The 23,662-nt window shown below is 51.7% G+C and overlaps 1 protein-coding gene across 3 annotated transcripts in view; it reads left to right on the forward strand.

The window, feature by feature from the left end:
- The window catches only part of PACSIN1 (protein kinase C and casein kinase substrate in neurons 1), a 55,140-nt gene that overhangs the window by 17,382 nt on the left and 14,096 nt on the right, over positions 1–23,662 (forward strand). Inside the window, exon 1 of one of the 3 annotated variants that reach the window (XM_042858116.2) lies at positions 8,923–9,043. The exons of the other annotated variants lie outside the window; for them this stretch is intronic. The gene's annotated coding sequence lies outside the window, so the exon portion shown is untranslated. Of the gene's footprint in view, positions 1–8,922; positions 9,044–23,662 lie in introns of those variants that run through there. 3 annotated transcript variants of the gene reach the window in all.

Here is a 23,662-nt window from a genome sequence, read left to right on the forward strand (position 1 = left end):
CTGTATTCTCCTCCCACAACCATCTTCCACCTGTCCTCCTGCTCCTGGGCATACCCCCACCCTTCCTGACCTGATCTGCTGTGCCTCCAATCTCTCTTTGGAACAGTGAGCCTGATTCCCCTCACCCTTACGGTGATGTAAATGAGGAGTGAGTCCATAGCGCTCCACTGGGGGCACTGAGAGCAGAGTCAGGCACACTTTTCCCATGAAGACACCAAACCCTCTGAGTCTGTGTGCATGAAGGAAGGTAAAAAGAGACTCTCCATGCTGTGATAATGTGGCCTAGGGGGTAGAGCATTGGACTGGGCCTCAGGAGACCTGTGCTCTATTCCTTGGTCAGCCACTGATCTGCTGGGTGACCTTGAGCAAGTCCCATCCCTGTGCCTCAGTTTCCCTCTCTGTAAAATGGGGAAACTGATCCTTTGTAAAGTGCTTTGAGATTTACTAATGAAAAAAAGCACAGTGTAAGAGCTAGGTATTATTATTATTATACATCCAGAACCACCACAGTGCTGCCAACTCTCAATTTTATCACAAGTCTCACGGTATTTGGTGATTGATTTAAACCCCCCAGCTCCTGGAGTCATATGATTTCTTGAAACTCTTAGCTTATTTTAAAATGAAAAGTAAGTTTTTAGCCCTCCTGTTTGCCGAGAAAAGCTTGTAAACATGACCCTTAAAGTCTCAGAAACCAGAAGACAAATAACCAGAACCCACATATTTGTTTTTCTAAATCTTATGATTTTTAAGTCGGTCTCATTTTGGGAGGGCCTGACTCATGTTTGGGTTCATTTCTCTACAGTCTTCATCCCTGGTAGTGTCTATGCACATCCCTGGTGCATCTCATCATCACTTAGACTGTAAATTCTTCTGGACAGAGACCTTGTCTTTCTTTGATCTGTGAAGTGACATGCACATTTATAGAAAGATTGCAAAGAGCTCTGAGATCCCTGGAAGAAAGTGTTGGTGGGTCTCCTGTATTCAGAACAATAATGCTTAACCCCGGGGAGAGCGAGAAGATGGATCTTCTTTTAGAGTGTGCAAAAAGTAAAAATGTTTTGTGGACAGGAGTTGAAGAAAATGCTTGTTGTTACCATGCTGAGTTTGTGGCATTGCTTCGAGTGATGCAGAGTGTGGGGTGGGGGTATGTGAACGCACACACACTAGATCTAATGTCACAATAGTCCTATCTGGAACTAGGGTACATGGATCTCTAAAGGAATCTCTTTAGAGGGTGCTCTAGCTTAGGGAATTCTCCGTGCCTCACAAACCCTGCCATCATGAAAGTGATCACCTGGGATAGGGACACAATGAAGTTCCCATGGTGAAGACGTGGTCCTTGGTGCAATACTAGTGGGTCCTATCAGACTGCCGTGGGTCCATTTAACAGACACACCTGGATTGGGCTTGTTTGTTTGCTTTGAAGAGGTAGCGGATGTAGTTGTCCCAGCACCATTGGTATTAATTAGCCTCTTTGTCAGCAGTTTCAGCAGATTGCCCCTGGTGATCTTAGGGGTGACCCCTTTTAAGTCAAAGGGCATTGGCAAGGCCACACTGGGGAAGCTTGCCCTGATGCCACCCATGCTGTACCTGGTTCTGTGATGGGAGAATTCCACCTGACAGGCTTTCACCAGCATAAAAAGGAAAACCACACCTGGTCTGGCTGTTGAAATTCATTTAGGGTGACCAGGGAGCAGGGATGCTCTGGGGATGCTGGTGAATTAATCCCATGAACAGAAAAGCTGCACCTCAAACGGGGGCCCCTTCCCTGCCGGTCCATGTTGATCACTCCGGTGGTTATAACTCTGCCCCGCTCCCTGTAGGTTTTTTATTCAGCTAATCAAACTGAGAGCCCTGGCCTGGAGAACAAATCCCAACCCTGCCTTTGCCACGGCTCCCACATGCAGTGCCGTGTAAATCAGGCATGTTTTCACTGGACTTTGCTGATATCTGCATAGCTTCCATGCGACATCCCCAGCTGGTGTAAGTCAGCCTAGCTCCATTGACTTCTGTGGAACGATGGTGATTTGCACCACCCCAGAATCTGGCCCTATGTATTTTCACTATGTGAACTCTCTTCAGAGAAATGCATGGCACATAAGTGGATTTCCACACCTTTCTTCTCCCCTGCCCCATCCCTAACATTGGGACAGTTTTCACCAGTGTGCACATATAGCAGGGCCCAATAACAGGGCCAAATCCTGCCTTTATTGAAGGTAGGGGAAGTTTTGCCATTAACGCCAGAAGGAGCAGTTTGGGTCCCAGGGATACAACTGTGAGCAGGCCCCTTTCCCAACCTGCTCCGAAGCAAAACCTCCACGGGGCGTAGCGTCCAAACTCACCTCCTTCCTAGGCTTTGGCTTAATTAGCAGTAATTAGCTCTGCTCAAACCTTCGCCCAGTCTTGGTTGCTTCTCTCTTGAGGTTACTCAGCCCACATCCTAGGTCCCCTTTCTCTCAGAGATCCTCTTCTACCTGCCTTATATACAAGTGGCATATAGAGCCTCCTGCCTCTGTGTCAGCGGAGCCCACTAAACCTTTTCCCAACACGATCAATGCCTGCTAAAAGGATGGGATGTCTCAGCCAGCCTGTTATAAGCCCCTTTATATTTATACAGCACCCTTCACCAGAAGGATCCCCAAGGACCTGGGCAACTGCAATCCCAATCCTGAAATTGTTGTACGCACAGAATTCCCATAGGCTCAGAGAAGATCAGCTGCAGAAATGACGATACACATAGGAATCTGTCACCCACCTCTGGGTTGGGGTACAGCAGCTGTTTAACAGCACACAGCAACACCGCACAACAGTGCATAGAGAGCTGCCAAGAATGATCTGCCCATTTGAAACTGGAGGGAGAATGTAGATCATCGAACACACTGGAAGGCGACCAGGGCGCCAGGTTAACCCTGCTCTTGAAAATGGCGTAGAGACAAGGGGCCAGGACTTGTTTTTGGGACGCCCCCAGCAGCTCAGGATCCTCCAGGACGTTGTGGAGCCCTGGGTTCAGAATGAACTCCGGGCAGTACAGCACTGTGCTGTGGCAGTGGGCTCACTACTGACTCCGTGCACAGGGTGCTGTTTCTAGTCCACATTGAAGCCAATAGCTCTCTGCTCAGCCTGGCAGTTTCAGAGCAGGCTCTGAGCAGTAGAAGCAGAAGCAGATGGCCAGAGGTGGGGGAGGGAGAATGGGACAGTGAGGTTGACTTATCCTTTAACTCCCAGCCTCCATCTTCCGCTCTCCGTATTTTATTCTCCTCTGCCCTCTTGGGATCTCTCCTATTCCTTTCCTATGTTCTCTCTCTCTCCCCCTCCCATTGCTCGTGCCATGTCGCTGCTCAGATTTGTGTTTCGTCTTGCGGAAGTCACTACACATAGGGCCATTTAGCTCATTTGCCAGCTGTCTGCCAGCGTGACGGAACCACTGACACACAGCTCTTCCCTGGCTTCGTGAGCCCGGGCGGGGAGTTCTGAGAAAGGCAGATGCTGGCGTGGGCAGTCCCCCCCCACGAGAGTCTTTGGGGGGGATGAGAACGGGCAGTGCATCTTCTTGCTCCTAAAGGACCCGCATCACAGCCATTGATTTCATGGCTGTGGCTCATGCCTTAAGACTGAAGAGTCCCACCCTGAAATATGAAAATGGAGGGCCAAAGCAGTGCTGAGCAAACCTCCTGTGGGTTTAGATGAGCCCCTAACTGTTCCTGATCCAGAGTCCACGGACCTCAGTGGGCTTGGGCTCCAGGCCACCTGATACACAGTGCCAGTGGGGAGCCGAACAGACAGGGTGGCCACGGTAAGTGGGGAAGGCAACAGGGCTCTAATTCCAGCCTACCTGGCTTACCAGGCAGGTCATTCAGAGCAGGATACAGTAAAGCAGCTGTGAACCACAGTGATACTCCTCCCAAGGGAAGGGTGCTATGAAGGTAGAGCCCAGCAGGAATCCCAGAACCCAGAGGAGTCCTGGACAGCAAACTAAGAGATAGGTTGTGCCCATCACCCAACGTCTGGCATGACTTGGTGCTCCCTAGGGCGTGAGTCCAGAGCTGATGGCTACAAGCCCTGCTCCCAGCAGATGCCTCTGCACTGGCTGCCAATGTCTCCCCTTGTCAGGGTTGGCATTGCCTCTCTGTGCCACAGTCACGGCAGATTCTAGCCCAGGCCTCTGCATTTATGCCTTTTCTCCCTCCTGACTTGACGGGGTGATAGGACCCAGGTGTTTAATGGGAATCTCCAGGGTCTGCAACACTGGGTCAAGAAGTCCCACGAGAACGAGGAAGGGAGCAGCAGCAGGGGAAATAGCAAGGACTGACCCAACCTTTCCCACCATCAAGTGAGTCAGTTTGAATTTTAGGCGGAGAATGGAGCTGCTGCTACTTCAATCTGAATCGGCCCATCCCTAGTCAAAATCCTTCACTGCTGAGCACCTTCTGTGTGCCTACAAACCCTGCCACCACCATTGTTAGTGTCATTATTTCGCCCACGGATGCCTTTCCATCTGTTGACACAGAGCGACAAGAAACGCAGGAGTGTGCACCCACACAGTTGGGGTTAAGCCATGTTGTATGTTTGCACATGTACAACATGGAGTTGGAAGTGGGTTCTATTCATGAACACGCCCGCTGGTTTCTTTCTGGGACAGCCTGTATTTAAACAGGATAAAAATCATGTTTAGAGCTACAGGGTACAGTTTTCCAGAGTGCCATAGCGACTTTCACCCTGCCTGGTGTTACCAAGAATCCCTTTGAGTGTTCAAGGAGGCAAGTGGACTTTTTAACCAGTTGTGCTGTTTACCTGTTTTCTGCACCTCACTCAGTTTGAATCATTAAACTCAGCTGATCAGTTTCTCCTTTGTTCCTAGTCAATTTCACTTTCTTTCAGTATTGTTTGTATTACAGTACCATCTAGAGGCCACACAACTGAGATCAGGACCTCCTTGCGCTAGGTTCTGTACATACACATAGTGAAACAGTCCCCGACTGAAGAGTTTCCAGTTTAAGTGGACAAAACAGACAGCGGGTGGGAGAAAGGAAATATTATCCCAATTTTACTGGCACAAAGAGATGTAGGGCCAGATTTCCACTTACTTAGCACCCAGCATGCTGCACTCTTTTGAAAGTGCAGCCCCAAATAATTTGCCCAGGGAGGCTGTGGCAGAGCTAGGAATTGAACCTAGATCTCCTGAGTCCCACGCCAGTGCTTTAACCACAAAGCTCAGCCTTCCTCTCTGCTGCTTTAGGCTAGCCCAGCGCCCTAGTGTGCATATGTATATGTGTACACACCATTTTCAGTTAAAGTAATTCAAATGCTTCTATTTAATATTAAAGCCCAACAAAACTGTATCATTTTACAAAGCCAAAATCCAAGACAAACTATCTGGCAAGGACCATTTTTCACTTGTTCCTTAAGACAATTGTTTGTTTCTAATTTCCAAAGCTCTTAATGATGATCCTGCTGGGAACCACCAAGTAACTAAAAGGCAACAGCATGGAACAAATTAGCATTTCTTCTTGCGTTCAGATATTTAACTAACAAATGAAGTATTTGGAGCCCATGTAGCCAAGTCGCAGGCACTGGGGTCATCACCACATTTTGTCTGAGTGATGTTTTGAGTTTAACCAGTGGATAAAACTAAAGGGTTTATTTAAGTTTTTTTTTCAACAAGGAAGCCTCATTAGCAAAGGTTCTCTGTGGTCTCTGTTATGTGTTTATGTGCAATTATATTTGGAAGCCACTAGATATCACCACGTGCCGGCTAGAGCACCACATGGAGTGCAGATTCTAGTAAACAACGCAGACTGAGCTGGAACTCAAGCTGTGTGGAAGCCTGTTGAAGTTTTCTCTAATAAACGTCTATTTAAGGAGATCTGCTACTCCATATATCAGGAGTCTGGAGGTCTTGCTAGTGATCCACAGGATTAAATATTGTGAGGACTAGGCAATGGGGGCCTGGGGTGATAGGAAGGGAAACTAGGGTACTGACACAGGGGATTGTAATGCACTAATTGCATATATAAATGCATGATGTTGGTTTCTAGTGACTGGGTGGACCACATGGTACCATCTAAGATCTCAGATGGTACAGGCTTGTGTTTTTGGAGCAAAAGGACCAGGTTCTACACCCCTGTCCACATGTAGTTGTGGTTTATATAGCAGTTTGTTACAGTGGGTGTCAGTGACTGGGACATAGGCAATCATGCCTAAGGTTTACAGTCAGAAGTCCAGCATCAGATGCCGGAGCCAAAGTCAGGAATCAGAGCCAAGGGTCAAGACTATGTTACCTGGAGCGAAGCAAGGCCGACCATGCATGTACAGGTGCTATCGCAGACAGACGCTTTAAACAACCAGGGTACTACTGCTGGGCTAGGGCTTAAGAGATGATCTGCTGACTCTTCCAACCAATCAGGTGGTTTAGCCAATCAGGCAGCCTACTACTGGCCAGCTGTGTTCATTAGCAATTGGCTGGGCTGCAGGTGCTGATTCCTGACAGTGGCCCTTACCCCTACTTAGCTGGGGAACCACCGTCATGCTCATTCTTCATTGCTTCCCTCCTCTCCCCCACCCCCAGTTACAAGGGTCAGATGTTCCTCCATGTCCCTACTTTTGGTTCACAAGTTACTACTTCCCATTCTGCCCTTCCCAACTTAATAGTCACATTAGGGTGACCAGACAGCAAGTGTGAAAAATCGGGACTGAGAGTGGGGGGTAATAGGAGCCTATATAAGAAAAAGCCCCAAATATCAGGACTGTCCCTATAAAATCGGGACATCTGGTCACCCTAAGTCACATAGGTAGAACTAGAGATGGGCCTGAGCTAAATCCCATGTCTAGTTGCCGTCTCTTGTTTTATACTTAGATTGTAAGCTCTGTGGTGCAGGGGGACGTCTTTTTGTTCTGCGTGTGGACAGCGCCTAGCACAGTGGGGTTCTGGGCCATGAGAGGGGCTCCTAAGTGGTACAGGACATAATAAATAATAGTAATAATCCCAACACTGAACGTGGGGGTGCTTATAACTGCTTGTGATTTGATGGGAGCAGTTGGGGTCAGTGACCCGCTGCTGGGCTGCCGCTGCCCATCTCGCCCTGCAGCACGGACTGTGGTCCGTGCTCATCTATCTTCCTTTGCTCGGTGATACCTGCCGATTTTGTGGGCTGAGCCCATCTGTAGCGGGAACTCAAAAACTATCTATCTGTTCTTACCTCCCGGACAGAGACGGAGGAAAGCATAAGCTCCCCAGAGTGCCTGGAGAGGGTGGCAGTTTCTTCCTGACCCTTGTCAGTGATCATCTTGGGCCCTGAAGCATGAGGACTGGTGTGGGGAAGGGCTCAGATCCAGATCGCATTGCATTAGAACTCCCATACACAAGTTGAAGGGTGTCTGGGCCTGTGGTGCCTTCTCCCCAGGGCGAAAGCTTGGCCCCATGCTTCTGCCCCACTCCATCCAGGCTCATGGCTCCTCCCTGCACAGCAGCAGCAAAGTACTTTCCTTGCAGTAGGCTGGGTTGAGACTTTTTCCTAGGAGCCAGTTGGAGACTGGTGCTACCCCATTCCACTCAGGCTAGTACCTCCTGTGTTTCCTCTCTTCCAGCCAGGAAGCTGGGCCCAGTAGCATAGGCTCTTCCCCCTGCTCTGCATGCGTTCCCCCTCCATTGGGGCGGGGAGGGGCAAGCCCCATGGCACAATCTCTTATGCACTGTTCTGGCTGGCAGAGCGCTCTGCAGGAGGAGGGTCTTCACTTTGCCCTTGGAAGGCTCTGCAGCCCCTTCAGGCCAGCGTGTGCCAGAAGGTTAATAGCGGTTGAATTTCACTGATTTGGGAGTGGAAGTCTCAGCAGAATTGCCTGGCGGTTTCTGCCGATCTCAGCTGAGGCTGCAGTTAGAGCATCAGAAGCAAGATCTGATTGTTCCTTCAGATGTCAGAGACAGGCAGAGAGGTGGCACCTCTGAACTGAGGGAAATGCCCCACCATTTGCCCCCCGGGGGTTTATCTATCCCTGGTTCTGGCCCATCCCACCCAGCCTGTTACACAGGAAATGGAGCTGGAAGAGCTGTCACTGCCGGGACCAGAGCCAGTGCATTTGAGAGAGGGGGAGCATGACCGAGTGTTCTAATCACAGCTCCGATAATGATTCAGGGCTAAACCATGGCCTCTGGGCATGTCACAGCCTCTCCATGCCTCAGTTTCCCTAGCTGTAAGACGGCGATAACAGATGGGAAAACTGAGGCACAGAACAGCCATAAATCAGCTCAGTGGTAAAGCAGCTGCTTGAGTCCCCATGATTATGGCCATTCCCTACTATCTTGGCAATTCACAGGGCAGCCTTACTGTCCCGCTCGGGCCAGAGGCTAGAAATCCCCCCCACCCCCTGGATCCTGCATTTCCCCTCACTGATAGGGAGACCTAGAGGAAACATACAGTTGCTTCCCTGAGAGGCGAAGAAATCTCTTCCCAAGGCTGACCGTCCCCCTTCAGCACCTGGGCATAGATGGGAAGGGAACTCTCTGGCCAGGCCTGATCTCCCATTCAGCAGCAGAACCTAGGGGGAGGGAGAACTCCATTGCCCTCCTCCCCTATGGCAGTTTGGGGCCTTGCCGGTGATAAGCCCAGCCCTGCCCTATCCCTGGTGCCTAGGGGTGTCTGGGTCAGTGTGTCAGACTCTGCCACACAACAGGAAGAGTATGCTCCCTCCCTGCCCCTCGAGGGGGGTCAGTAGCCTTCACCCAGGGATCTGTGTGGGGGCAGTTAATACCTCAAACACCTCCTCCTGCCAGTCCCTTTCCCCACTAGCTCTGGGTACCTCCTCCCTGGCCTGACAACCCCCTGAACAGGGAGGAAACCCCATTTTCCAGTGGGATCCCACCCCCATAACATGAACTCCATCCCACCCCAGCAGGATCGCCCGTAGACCACTGGGGACCAGTCACATCAAGCGCTTCTTCCACCAGAAACAATAGGACCCAGAATTCCCACACCCTCTGCAGCAGCCACGGGGACCTCAAGCAGGCACCTACCCAGGCATCCCCAAGGCTGGTTCTCTGCTAACCAAGGTGGGCGTCTCCGTTCCCCGGCTCGGCTAGCACAACCTGTCCCTGGGAGCGCCCGGCTCATCCCCCCCACAGGGACAAGTCATTCCATGTGTGATACAGACAACACAAGGGCTCTGCAGGCAGGACACATCTTCACCTGGGTGGTGCCAGGCCAGCCTTGCAAACATCCCCCCTGGAGCACAACTGTGCCCGCAGGCAGGAGAGAGGCGTAGGCTTAGGGGAGGGTATAAGGGTGATGGGGAAGTGTGGGTGGAAGGGATTTACTCCTTCTCTGCCATTTCCCAGCAGCACCCACTGCCTCTTTCATTCAGTTCTCTGCCATATTCATTTGCTTTTAAAACCTCTGCTGACTGCACTCCATCCCTGAGTCTCAGCCACACAGTCACATGCAGAAGACGCAGCACCAGGATCCTTCCAGCTAAACCGCACTCACTCTTCAGTGATAGCGCTGGCAAGCTGACATTTGCGTGTGTGTACACACACACACGCACACACGCACGCACAGCCTGTCTCAATAGCAACACATTATAATCACAGTGCTGATGGTAACCCTTTAATGAAGACAGGGTAAATCACAGGCTCAGTAACGACCCAGCAGCGAATGCTAAATCACAGACCCAATGGCTAACACATGGTCCTCACAGACCCTGATGGCAAACCAGTAATGAACATGCTGTGATCACAAATCCAATAGCAAATGTGCTTCAGTCACAGACCCACTAACAAACAAGCTGGTCCCAGACCTGGTAGCGAACACGCTATGATCTCAAACCCAGTGGGTGCATTTAACTAGTGATCAAGCAACATCTCTGCCCTGCCCCCCTCCTCAAGGCATTAAAAATGGTGCACCCTCCTGGGCACTGTCTCTACGTTTCTGCTTTCTTTCCTCATTCCCCTATGGGGTACACGGCCCATGGGTGCGACAGACTCATTCTTCCAGAGCTTGGGTCCTCCTTGGTGCCTCAAGGGGTCATGCTGGGCCACTGCAGGGGTTTTTGTAATGAGCTTCTCTCCCGTCATGCCCTAAGACAAGGTGGGGGAGTCACCCCCGTCCTGCTGCCTCCTTGCAGCAGCATAGAGGGGAAGCTCAGGCATTCCTGTGCCGCAGCTTCTGGAGCCAGGCAGGAAAACCCAACTTCCCACCTCCGGTCCCGTTCAGTTGGTCTCCCCACAGATTACCCTGCTTGGCACATCAAGGCTAAGCTCCCTCTCCTGCCTTCCCAGTCCGTTTGGAGACTGGGGGAACCCGTGTTATGGAGTCGGAGGGGGTGGCAGGCAGGACCTGGGGGTAGAGCGCAAGGTGTGCAGAGGTGGCTGGTGCTGGATAGGCAGGGAAGGACTGGATGGGCCTCTGCGCTGGTTATTTCATGTAGCGCCCCGTGAACCTTGGAGGCAGCCTGGCCCTGAAGGTTTGGAGAAGACTCGGGAGAGCAGCCTGGCTGAATCTCTGCCCCATAGAGAATCACAACCATCCACAGGCCCAATGCACTAAGACCTGCTTTCTCCCAGGGCCGGGTGAGAGTGGATCTGTAGGCCCAGAGGGGGCTGCGGTTTGGGGGGCACCGTGGCACTGAGCAGCCCCCCATCCCAATCCCCTCAACCCCCAGGGAACTTCTTTCTTTCCAACACAAAGTCCCCCTCCAAACCTGGCGTGAGCTTTGCCTCTCTAAAACGTGGCGTCTACCCTGGAGGCCGTACCCCCTCCTCCTGGCCTGGCTGAGTGGGGTGATAAAGGGGTCGGATGCAGAGTGGGTGGAGTGCAGGCTGGACTCTGGTACTATGAGCTGCGGGGACGCTAATCTCACACAGAGATTCTGCCCCAGTTCCCTAAACGGATGATTCGATTAAAGAATTGGCAGCACGGGAAGAGCCAAGAGGGAGAGAAAAATTGCAGCTCCCCCATGAGAGCTGGGAGCAGATCCTGCTCCCACATACACCAATGTGAACCCCCAGTGACCCCATTGCCGTCCATGCAATCCCTCCAGGGGTGCGCTGGTGTCGCTGACAGCTGGATATGGTCGCTGGTCACCACCCCCTTGGTGTTTATGAATTTTGATATATTCTGGTTGAGACTTGTGCCTAGAGGTTAGGGTATGGGGCTGGTTACGGTCAGGACTCCTGGGTTCTTTTCCTGGCTCTGGTGGCTTGTGTAAGGGACAGACATCAGGATAACTGGGGTCTCTCCCTGTTTTGAGGAGGAAATGGTGAGAGCAGGGGCCTATTAGTCAGGATCCTGGGACCTGTTTCTAGCTCAGCAACATTCAGTTTCCCACTCTGTAAAATGGGAATAAGGATCCTTCCCCATTCCCCCACCTTGCTAGGCAACTGTTTGCAAAGTAATTGGAGAGTCTTCCCCTCTACAGAGCAGCAACCTCCCGGGGCAAGGGAGGGCTGGACTGGCTCCCTCCAAAGCTCAGCAACACGATTCCTAGGGCCCAACAAGGGGACAAGCACCCTGAGCTGGCAACACTTACCCCAGCTCCTTGTTTGGCCCAGGGAATCTGGGGCTTGTCCCGCCCTGGGCAGTGCATGGGCTTGCTCCTTGTCTGTATCATTCACAGCTGCTCTCTCTGGTAGCTCAAGGTGGATTTCCCTAGCGACAGAGCCAGAGGCTGCTCCCACTCCTCTCTGCTTGCTTTCCTCTGCTCCAGTTCCCTTCAGAGGGTCTCTGTTGCTCCCCCATGCCTGGCTGGGCCGGGGTGGCCAGTACTGGGAGGCTGTGGCTTTGTCACTTCGTAATTACACAGGACCTGGAACAGCCATGACTGCTCCTTCCCCAGACACTGGGAGGAGGGAGTCCCACAAAGGGGAGAGCTCAGAGTTGACCGTGAGCACCGGGCTTTGTGGTTCTCAGTGAGGAGGGGCCAGGGACAGCAGGAGGGCCCAGCTCTCCTGACTCCTTTGCACGTCAGTGGGAGTTGAGCAGCTCACAGGATCAGGCCCACCGCAGGGACAGCAGTGGCATGAAATTGTTGGTTCCACCCTTGCACCGGCTCAAGTCCGTTGTTGGGGAACCCCAAAGCACCATCTCCTGCAGTGCCCACTGCTGTTTCTGAGAGCAGGGCTGATTTCCACATGCCAGGCACTGCACGGTGAGAGGGAGTCAGGACAGCTAGGTGAAACCACTTTGCAGAAGGGGCAGTTTCTTTAGCTTTGATGACCCCATCCCAGGCATTGCAGCCAGCACTTGTAAAATGCCAGCAGCAGCTGTGGTGCGGGGATGCAAAGCGCTGTACGGGCGAAGCTCAGAGAGGGACAAGCAATAGCTGTCACATCCCCTTGGGGCCACGGTTGTGCTTCTGGCCATGGGACACTGGGATAGAGCAGCCATACAACCTGTCTGCAGGGAAACACCCCCAGCAATAAATCTCCAGTTGCAGGGGGCATTCCAGGCTGTGTGTGGGGTGGAGGGAGCTACCTGGGTGGGAAGGGTTATGGTTGGCGGATCCTGCACCTCTGCTGTACCCTGGTTGCTGCAAGGTCCTGGGGCAGTTGAATGCAATTGCACAAGGAGAGGAAGCTGGTGTGTCCACACATTCGTGTACACACCAGGTCAGGGCTCAGGCAGGCCCTGGCAGCCGCAGGATCTGGGGTGGAGGTTGGGGGGGAGGAATCCATCTTTTCCCTCCCTTCATCCCTCCCTAGGCTTTGCACCAGCGAAGGGATGCATTGCACCCTGAGCACTCCAGTGAGGTGGCTGTGTGGAGCTGCTCTCTTGTGAGTGGAGCGTGCCAGGCCCACTCACACGCACACCCCAGCTTCCTTATGCTGGGGAGCTACCCCTTGAGGGCTCTGAGGGGGCGGGAGAGGCTGTATGCAAGCATGTGAGCTGTGGTACCCATGCACCACCCATGGCAAGCTGGGTGCTACAATGCCTGGGTAAGCACAGGGTTCATTACAGTGTATGTGCCAACACTCTTCCCCCCCCCCCAGAAAACACACACACACACACACACACACACACACACACGAGCCCCCAGCTCGGGCAGAGTCCCTTCCACAAACCTCTCCCCGCCCCTCACGGGCAGCGAGCACTGCTACAGCAGGAATGCTAGCACCCCTCGAGCGTTGTCTGCCACGCCGCGACCTGACAGCGCTTGGGCCGTATTCCCCTCAAGGCTACCCTGGCAGAGAACGCAGCCTGCAAAGCCGCATCCGCCACAGCAACACAGGCCATCGGTTTGAATAAAGGCAGCTCTGCTTGATCCTCCGTGTCGTCTGCGGGTGAATAATTCATAGAGATCGGAAATGGAGACGCCTTACAGAGCTGCCATCTCTCACGGCCACCCTCAGACAAGTGCTGCTCCCTCTGCATAGAGATCCCTCTCCTATAAGGCCAGGTTCCTTATAGACTCCCTCTTTCTAACACCAAACCTTCACACAGATCCCCCGTCTGCTACAGCCTCCCATTGCGACCTTGGGCAATCTCTCGGAGCTTCAGCTCCCCTCTGTAAAATGGGGGTGACAACTCTTCTTGTCTCTTTAGCCTGCAAATTCTTCAGTCTCTCACTGTGTGTATTTACGGCACCTAGCATAATGGGGCCCTGATCTCGGCTGGGACCTCTAGATGCTACCGTAATATCCATAGTAGCAATAGCAACTGCAGCCTCGGGCCCTGGGGTGCGGCTCTGGGAGAAGAGACATGCACCAATGAGGGCAGGTTACAGAATAGAGAAATAAAGGCAGGAAATATGGTGAGGTTCAACTTGGAAAATGTGGGGCGATAAACGGAAGCAGTAGTGCCCAAAGGCCCCGGTCGGGATCAGGGTCCCATTGTGCCGGGCGCTGTACAAACACAGAAAGGAGACGAAGAAGGAGGGAGAAGCCTGTAAGCAGAGAGGCTGAAGGAGACATAGGGGTGATAGTGGACAGTGTATTAGACATGATCTTGTCATGAAACATGGCAACAGGGACTCCAGAGCTCTTGTGGGCTGCATATGCAGAGATGTCATACCAGGGGACAGAAGGTACCAAAGCAGCTCCTTGGTATATGTCTCTGATGAGGCTGCCCCTGTAATATTGTGTTCAGTTACCAAGTTGCAGCACCAGCCAAGATGAAAGTGAGTGCAGAGAAGAGCAACCAACAAGTGGGTGGTGGTGGTGGGGAATCGTGATGAGCAGAGATTAAGGGCCAGGTCCTCAGCTAACGTAAATCGGTGTAGTAGCTCTGTTAAAGTCAGTGGAGTTTTGTTGATTCACACCAGCCAAGGATCTGTCCCTATGAAGCTAAATGGGCCAAATTCATCCCTGGTGCAGCTCTAATGGGCTTATACCAGGCATGGATTTGACTCAGTATGTACAGCGTGGCTAATGGGGAAACATAACCATCTGTAGGAAACGGGTCAGCGGTGGGGAGGGGAGAAGTTTAGGATTAAAGGGAGAGTCACTAGGAGTCGCAGGATGGAATGAAGAGAAGAGAAAAATTAGGCTAGATCTTAGAAGAGAAAGACTAGGAACATCTATGAGAATGTGGCCTGGTCTTCTGAGGGGGTGGGGTGGGGGGACTCCATTGCTAGGGACACACAGGTAAGTGGGTCAGAGAACTGGGTATGGATTTGTTCTGTGTTTGTACAGGACCTCGTGCCATGGGATCATGGACCATGATTGGGGCTCCTAGGTGCTACCCCAGAACAAATAATTATAATCATCATCTAGTCATTTCCTCCCATTCTGACTTATCTGAGCTGTCTGCTCGTCTGGGTCCTGGTGCCAGGCCCCTCCCCTACCAGTCTCCTCTGATAACCCCTGCTGTAGGAAAGCCAGGTCTATGCCCACTGAAGGCAATGAAGACTCAGATCAGATACCTCAGCTAAGGCTGCTTGTGACTAATTTATATGGGATACTGTTGCAGTATCTGTCCGTGTATCTCTGACGATACGCCTACATGGCACACTTCTTTCAGCGGCATGTAGACAGGTAGCCCCCACAGCCTGGGTATAAATAGCAGTGTTGGTGGTGAGGCTTAGGTGAGTAAAGACATGCCTGAAGCTGATGGGTATGTACCCAGGTATATACCCTACATGGCTTGCTACTCACCCGAGCCGAGCCTCCCCAGCCTTGTAGGGTCCTGCTGCCTCCCCGCTCCTGGAGCCTTTCCCCGCTGCCTCTCCCCACCACAGCCTTTCACTGATACGTGTCGCTACACGCCACAGTGTGGACACAGCCTGCTTTCCCTGCAGAGTGTAGCAATACATGCCCTGCAGTGTCGGCGTAGCCTGTCTGTCTCCTGGTTCCTTCCCATCTCTCCTGGTACATTTCCCTTCTCCCTCTCTGTGTTTCCTCAGTCTTTTGTTTCTTCACTCCTGCCTGCTGGCAAAGGGGCTAATGTTGAGTGTAACAGGCAGGGATGTTGTCACACGATTGCCCTGGCCTCCCTCACTTCCTCCTCTTCCTCTCCTGCACTGCTTCTTCTCTCTCTCCCTCCCTCCTTCCTCCTTCTCACTTGCAGATCAATCACGTTGCCATAAAGAGTGCACCCGGCAGCCAGCACACAGCAAATTGGTGCTGACTGGGGCATCGTTCCGCAGGGGAGAAACTCGTTCACCTAATGTGCAGACACTAAGGAGGATAACACATCAAATTAACAGCTCCCCCTGCTTTTTTTCCCGCAGAAAATAACGCAGAGGAGAACAGAGGGAGCAGGGGGAGAATGAACCATGAATGTACTCAGCCTTCCGGGGGGGCCTGGCCAGAGATCCGTTGTGGGGCAAAGTTTATGGCAGCTCAGGTCAGCTCAGGCCTTAATCAGCCTGTGCCACAGAAGCAAAAAAGGATGGTAGCAAGACCCAGTGGTTAGTGCGCTAGCTGGGGGCTAAGGCTTCCTTGCTCTGGCACAGATTCCCTGTGTGACCTTGGGCAGGGCTACATAGGGAAGTAGGTGCCTAAAGATGCAGACTGGTGCCTCGTGGGGTTTTCAAAGCGCCTATGCAGGTTAGGCATCTAACTCCCGCTGATTTCAAAGCCCTTTTGAAATTCCTGCTTGGGCCCGACCTGCATCTTTAGGTGCCTAAATATCTTTAGAACTCTGGCTCTTAGTTTCTCTGGGCCTGAGTTCCCCACCTGTAAAATGGGGGGAAGAATTCTGCTGTGTCTGTCTAGGCTGTAAGCTCGTAGGAGCAGGGGCTGTCTCTTCCCAGGTGTTTGTACAGCACCTAGCACGATGGGGCCTGGGCTCAGTTGAGGCCTCTGGGTGCTACTGTAAAATAAATATGATGTACCAGATAACAGCCCCCATAGTTCATGTCTGCTTGGAAGCAGGAGGGCTGGTGCTCAGCTGCCTGTGGTGTTTCTGTAATGACCTGGTGCTGGGGAAAGAAGCTGCATTGGCAGCTCTAGTGCCCGACCCTCTCCCTCTGCACAGCAGTGGTAGGATAAACTTCACCTCCAACGTGCTTCCCCCTGCACTGGGGGGAGGTACAACGGGAGTTCAGGCGCTGTCTGTGGCTTCTCTGCTGCGAAGGGGCCAGATTCTCCAGTGCCCTGTGCTGGCAGCATCAGTGCAAAGGGAGTGGTACCGCATCAGACGGGCAGCACTGAATCACCCCTTTGCACTGGTGTAAATGATTGCACTGGGGCAGAGTGATGGAAGGTCAGGCCCCGGGGGAGCAATCGATGCCAACTGTGCTAGGGTTTGGGGGGGGAGGGCACGTGCGCCCGTTGACTCAGAAATAGACTGACACCCAACAAGCAGAGCTGCATGAGTGGGGCATTGCTCAGGATTTTCTCCAGTATCTCAATGGCACCTCAGCTGGTATGGCTGGGGCTGCCACAGCCTCCCAGGGAGCCTCCCAGGCTGCAGAGAAGCAGCAGCAGCGGCAGGTTCTCACCATTCGACTCACCACTGAATGCACAAGGAAGCAAGCTGCTCTCTGTAACCAGGGCTGAGGACTCCTGGTGGAGGAGGGATGGAGAAGCCTGAGACTGAACAGACTCACGGCCGGAGTTGCCTTTCCTTCTCACCTTGGAAGAGGGACAGTCGCTGTAACGCAGGGAGAGCCCAGACTCAGGGCTAGAGAGAAAAGCAAGATGCTGTTATGACAGCTCGGCACTGAAATGCATTTCAAAGGAAAACAAGGCTGGTTTATAGCATACATGTGTGTGCGGGCGTTCACAGACCGGGGAATAGATGGCCATGTTAACGGCAATAGAATTCAGAGAGAAAAACCCCAGACCCACCGTGCTACACAAGACAAGAGAGAGAAGCGCAGCCAGGAGCTAGTTATTACATCAGGCCTCTCTGTGCCTGATTCTCAGAGCCTTTTGCCTGGACTGGGTCTCCTTGCAGAGATCAACTGCTAACAAAGCCAGTCCACCCAGAGGGTTTCTAAAACGACACCCTCCCCTGCCTGCTGTTTGCTGGCTCAGCAACATGGCATGGGGCAGTCAGAGGGAGCTAACCGGTTCATTGATCGCCAGCTCCTGTAGATAACGCTTGGCCACAAACATGGCATTTCTTCCCACGCTGCCTCCCTGCTGGGCAGGGCTGGAATAGCAAGGGGGGGGGCTGCAGGTCAGGCTTGAGGTGCCTTGGCAGAATTGTGGGGAGCCCAAGGATATCCCTCCAGTACAAAGGTTTGATGGGCAGAAGCTTTTCTGACAGCTATCTTGGTCACATGGCACTGCTCTTGGTACCTGTTCTGGGGCTGCTCCAAGCCATGTTTCAGAGCTAGGCATCCCAGGGAAGGCTAAATCTCCAGTCTCCCCATGGCAGCACTGGCCAGTTTGCAATCAGCATCAGCAGCGTCGGCTTGGTCCTCGTGGGTTCTGAGGCACTGCGGATACCTGGCAGCTAAAGGAAGTGCACCACGGGCAGTCGTTAAAATGCAGGCTGCAGATTAACACGGAGACCCTGGGCCTGCCAATGAGTCAGTGCAGTCCTCTCTGGCAACTTGCATTGTGTGCTGTAGTGAGGCGTGACTGGCAGCTGCTAAGGAGAGGCCCTGGACTGGACTGATGAGGGGCACAATTGCCAACTTTCACGCGGTAAATAAGCACAATAAGCCAAAAATGACTTTCACAATAAGACAAAAATCAAGCTAATCCCATTTCAAAACAAGGCCAAAATAAACCAGTCCCTAAGAACTCCAACACTCTATGTGACTAGATCCCCCCGGTGTGCAGTCTGGGACTGTGATGGGCCTGCTGTGCACCCCTGACTCTTTCCCCACTTCCTGCTTGCCGAGACCCAATAAAAAAAAATGAAGCAACAAGCTACAAGCCAAAAACTAGCCAACAAACAACTCGCAAGCCAGTTAAGCCAAAAACAAGCCCAATTTCTGCATTTTTTTTCATGGGTTGGTTACAGTGTATATCTGTGTGTTGTGTGTGCTTTGTGTATATGCTGTGTGCTTTGTGTTACATTGTGTATGTGCATACATACATACGTCCCTCGGACTGCATGTGAGGGACAGAGTCATGCATTTATTTATAGCCAGCCCTAAAACACGGGGCAGGATTGGTGGGTTCCTTGGTTATATCACTAAATCCCTTCTAGGCTCTGTTAGTTCCACTGCACTGAGCCCTAGAACTCCGCCTCTTAACGATGAGCTTAGGCACTTGCTCCAGTAACCCTTTCAGCACAGAGGGCTGCGGCTAGCGATGGTCCCCTCTGCTGCACCGTCCAGTGGAAAAGCCCCCTCGGCTCCTGTTCCCAAGCTGCCGTGTCTCTCACAGGACAACCAGGCTATAGCACTGAATCATTAGGGGGGAGGGATAGCTCAGTGGTTTGAGCATTGGCCTGCTAAACCCAGGGTTATGAGTTCAATCCTTGAGGGGGCCACTTAGGGGATCTGGGGCAAAATCAGTACTTGGTCCTGCTAGTGAAGGTAGGGGGCTGGACTCGATGACCTTTCAAGGTCCCTTCCAGTTCTAGGAGATAGGATATCTCCATTATTACAATTATATTCAGCCTTGGTACAGAGCGAGTCCTTACCAGCCTCTCGGCTGGCTACCTCCCCGCCCAGCTGCTGGGACCCTGCCCAACGAGATAGGCCCTGGTCACCGCTCGGCTGGATTGCTGTAGTGCCCATGTGAGGTTGCACCTTGCAAACACTCGGGTCTCCCCTAACGCCCAGTGCAGCAGCCTGTGCATTAAGGCGCCAGAAGCCACAGTAGCTGCCTGTTCCCTTCCAGTTGCTTGTTTACATTCATAAATCCCTAAAAGGTGTGGCTCATGGGTTCCTCAGCGTATTCTCTGCCGGGCATTCAGGGCAATGCCCCAATGGTTTAATTGCAAGGGGCCAGAGGAGAGGGCAAATTTGAGGAGGGCTCCTTGGCTGGAGAATTTACTTTAGGCTTCAGTTTGCCAGAATCTGAGTTTGCGGGACTGCCGGTCAAGTTACAAGGCCTGTTGGTTCCCCCTGGCTTTCCTGAAGGAGGGATGAGTAGCTGGAAGTGGGGAGGATGGGGAAGAGCCAGGAGTCGTTGGAATGTGTTATTGGATTTGCACACTTGGTCTGAAATGTGGCTTTAATTTTTTTTTTTACACTGTTCGTCTATGTGGCTAGAGGACTGGATGGATGCACATAAAGTAGCACAGAATGTAGCCCTTTTCCATCCATCGATCTCAAAGCGCTGCACAATGGAGAATCCAGATCACGATCCTTGTTTTACAGACAGGGAACAACACAAAGCAGAGGGGGAAGCGATTTGCCCAAGGTCAGCCGGTGAGAAGTGATGAAACTAGAACGCAGTTCACCCCACTAGCACCGAGAGTCCCCTGTTCTTCTCACTAGATCACACTCCCTCCTAGAGACCTGGGAGAGGAACCCTGGAATCTTGAGTAACAACCCTATTCTGTTTCTGGCTCAGCCTTTACCAGAGTCAAGCTAAGGGCTAGAGACATTCATCTGATGAATTCTGTTGCATATCCTGTTACCTGTGGTGGGGTTTCCAGCCTTTGCAGAGAGCTTCCCATGCCAAAGTGCTGCAGACAATCCAGGAGCAAGATCACTCGCTGTTAATAATTAACTCTGCTGAGACACTTTGCCTGCCCCTGAAGCTGGCTTCGGGAGGTGAGGGGTTACAGTCACCTGGAGGAGATAATCCATCCGCTAATTGGGAAGGTCAGCATACTAAGAACAAACTAACAAGTTGATGCTGCATCCACAAACAGCAGGACTTTCCCGTCAATGCTGCCAGGCGGAAGCTTTGGTGAGACAAGACCATGAGCTCCCTGACTCGTTTGGAGAGAGTGCAGGCAAAACAACTGCCTACTGTCAAGCAGCAGAATTTGGGTCCAGATCTGTCCCTTCAGTACCCAGAGTTCTGGGGCTTTGCTTTGGAAAAACTGGGATCTGGGTCCAGATTTCAAACTGCAGGTGTCTCAGACCCAGGGGTTGGAGTCAGCCCCAGCTCCGATGCTTTAGTTATAGCTGATGAGGTTTTCAGGGGATTTGATGAAAAAGTTTCCTAAAAACAGTTTGCCTGGGAAGCAAAAGATCCTGGAATCTTCTCTAAGGCTGCATCTCTGGCCAGGGAGAGCCCTGAAGGCACTGCATGCCTCACCTTCTTTTTCCCCTCTAGTTCAGACCTGTAAAGGCTAGTTGTCCTCCTCTGTGCTGTATAAAACTGTCTCAACGCTATTTTAGAGGGAGCTCACTGCCACTCCTCTCCCAGTTTCTCCCAGCAGGAGGCACCATAGAGAACAGGTACAAGAGACCTGACCATGGGCAAGTTCACAGTCTCTCCAATTCCACCTTCCATTTGGAAGCACCTGGTGAAGATGAGTGTTCTGCTGGGCACCAGCTGGGCATTCCCTGGCCAGGGCTGCCTCTCTGCCTTGTTCTGATGCCAGCTCTTCCCTCCTTTAGCAAAGCAGCAAAGGGTTAAGTGGCTTGGCCAGCTCACGTGATTCTCCGGGGATGCCGTTTTTCAGAAGCTCAGAAGGGATTAGGTTGAAACATCAGGACGAGAATTTCCTGTTGCTCTGTCCCTCATCCTCCCCAACAACAACCGCAATCCAACATCCTATCCTCCTCCATGTGCCACTCAGTCCAGCAGGGATGTGCAGCAGGGCATGAACAAATCTGGGTAAGGGGATGATTCTTCTGCTAAGCCGTCCATGGGTTATTTCCTCCTCGTTGCCCAGAGCTTTGCGTGGGCTATTCATAGATCGTTCGGGATCTGCAACGGGGATGTCTTTCCAGATAGCAAACCCTTGAAATGGAGCAGGGCTCCTCTTGGGAGTACAGATTTAAGTTCGGTGCAGAGGGTGGCATGGAGTAGTTATAATGGACGGAGGGGATGCACATAACCTAGTGCTGCTGGTATCTGAATGTACTGGAGGACAGAGGGAGCCGTTAGGTGGTGGGCATTATCCCGCCCCTGCTGAGATATGAAGAAGACTCCAGCCACTTCTGAAATCTCTCTTGCTGGGTTTTAATCTCCCTCTGTTTAAATGCAGCCAGGATCTGAATGCAGAAGGGAAGGGTGGTGTAGCTGGGACCAGGGGAGGCCAGGCTCCCGAGGCACCTCATCCCATCCCATCCCTCTGCAGTGGTTTCTAGTACAGACACCTCCCATTTTAGAATATATTGACTTTAGTAACATTGCTCAACCGCTCATGTGACCAGAGACTGTGACAGCAGCAGCGAGACACCAAGCTGCCCAACTCTTGCTCTCTGCATGTGATAGACTTACACGCAGGGCTGCAAGGGGGCTGAGCTGGCCCTGAACTCGTCCCAAGGTCAGGGCAGGGTCTTGCTTCTGGACTAGTGTCAGAGAGGCCAAAGAATGGATGGACATATAGATTCCTCTCCCATGCCAGGAGAGGAGCCCTTTAATACAGGCGTGTGGTCTAAAAGGGCCTGTCTCTATGGCTGTATGATGAAGCTCATAGACTCATAGACTTTAAGGTCAGAAGGGACCATTATGATCATCTAGTCTGACCTCCCGCATGATGCAGGCCACAAAAGCTGACCCACCCCCTTTCCCTTGTCTCAGCTGTTGAAGTCCCCAAATCCTGTCATTTAAAGACTTCCAAGTCGCAGAGAATCCTCCAGCTAGCGACCCCTGCCCCATGCTGCGGAGGAAGGCGAAAAACCTCCAGGGCCTCTGCCAATCTACCCTGGAGGAAAATTCCTTCCTGACCCCAAATATGGTGATCAGTAGAACCCCGAGCATGTAGGCAAGATTCTCCAGCCAGACCCTCATTGACCATTGATACTATTTACCTATAAGCTAGCCTAGTGCACACCCCTAGCGTACATGGGCTGCACCAGTGTAATATGGAACTTGTACCAGTCCGACTTACTTATTATGGTTTATCTTAGTCCAGGATGTAAAAGGTTATTTACTTCACAATATACACACACAAGGACTATGCTAGACTCTCTGGGAGCTACTGCATTCCCATGGCTTTCAAAGACCTGGGAACTTGCAAAATAAGTGACATTGTTTCAAATGGCTGAGTCTGAAGCTAGAGATGTGGAAAGAAATGGCTTTTCTGACCTGTTCAGAGGAGAGAACTGGCTGCTGAGCCGGTCAAGCAGCTGTTTTGATCTCTGTCAGTCCACGCACGCCTTGTCTTTGCTTTAATAAATGCTGAGTGGTTTTGGTGTACAAAATCCAAGTGAGCGCTTTGTGATTCTTCAGTACATGGCTGCCGGGTTCAGGGCTATCCTAGGAAAAGAGGGTGTAGTAAAGATGAGTATTTTTAGGCTCATGAATTCAGCATTCCAAAGCTCATTGTTGGCCCTGGCTGAATATGGGACTTTCAACTGGATGCAGTGCTTTTCATTCCCCTCTCCCCCACCCAAAACCCAAACTTTTCTGCAGTGTTAATGTAGTCTGTTAAGTGGCTGTTACATTCTCCCCCAGAAATAGCCACCTTTTATGTATGGAACAGCCTCCCTGACTGACCTGTAGGAGCACTATTCTCTCCTCTTTCAAATCCCTCTAGGTCTTGATACCTTGATACCTGTGAGAAACCAGCCAATTAATGATGGCTGGCAGGGTAGGCAGGATTAGCTGCCACCATCTTTCTTCATAATTATTTCTAAAAATGACAAATGTATTCTTAAAAATTGGTCTCTATTTGATTGGGTCCTTCTCCCCCATCCTTCATATGTCACTTGGCTTCTCAGATTGTAAACTCTTTGGGGCAGGGACCATCACTTTGCTTTGTGTACAGCATCTAGTACATCTAAGCAGTGTGGCCTAGTGGATATAGCATTGGACTAGGACTTGGATTCTATTCCTGGCTGTCTGGGTGACCTTAGGCAAGTCACTTTCCCACTCTGTGCCTCAGTTTGCCCATCTGTAAAATGGGGTAATGATAGTGACCTCCTCCTCTCTCCTTTGAGATCTACTGACAAAAAGTGCCATATAGGAGCTGAGTATTATTACAACGAGCTCAGTGAGGTTTCTGTGGGTTACTGTAATTGAATTATTGCATGATGAGAATTTCTCTTGTGGGCAAAATGATTCCTGTGGGGTGTGGTTTGGAAAAGCGGAGTTGGGCTTCTCCCTCTAAACTTGTTTTTTATGGAAAAATGGACTTTTAATCCAATTTGTTGTGTGTGTGTGGAAAAGTTGAGTTTCACTAGAAATTTTCAGGAAAAAAACCTGAACATTTTTACCCAAGACCAAATATTTTACAAGGTTGGTTTATTTATATAT

This window comes from Chrysemys picta, chromosome 4 (assembly GCF_011386835.1).
Source record: "Chrysemys picta bellii isolate R12L10 chromosome 4, ASM1138683v2, whole genome shotgun sequence".
Taxonomy (NCBI): Eukaryota; Metazoa; Chordata; order Testudines; family Emydidae; genus Chrysemys; species Chrysemys picta.